Below are 351 nucleotides of genomic sequence, written 5' to 3' on the forward strand. Positions count from 1 at the left end.
TTGGGCATCTGTCAACATAACCCCATAGAAACATTAGTCGATTTGTGTCTGCATCATAAAGTTATTCTTGATTGAAAATGTCAGTTTACGAGCCAGAATTCTCGTCATTTGCGGGAGGTTTTAATTTTTTGCTTCAATATGAAGAAATCTGCGGCTGAGGCTCGAATGTTCTCAAATACTTATAGCGAAGCCGCTATTAGTGAAAGAACGTGTCGTGAGTGGTTCCAACGCTTCAAGAACGGTGATTTTGACGTCCAAGATTATGCTCTGTATTTGGTGGGACCAGCTCGGCGTAGTGTATTATGAACTGTTAAAACCGACTGAAACAATCACAGGCGATCGGTATCGAAT

Source organism: Atta colombica, unplaced genomic scaffold (genome assembly GCF_001594045.1).
Source record: "Atta colombica isolate Treedump-2 unplaced genomic scaffold, Acol1.0 scaffold212, whole genome shotgun sequence".
NCBI classification, from domain to species: Eukaryota; Metazoa; Arthropoda; class Insecta; order Hymenoptera; family Formicidae; genus Atta; species Atta colombica.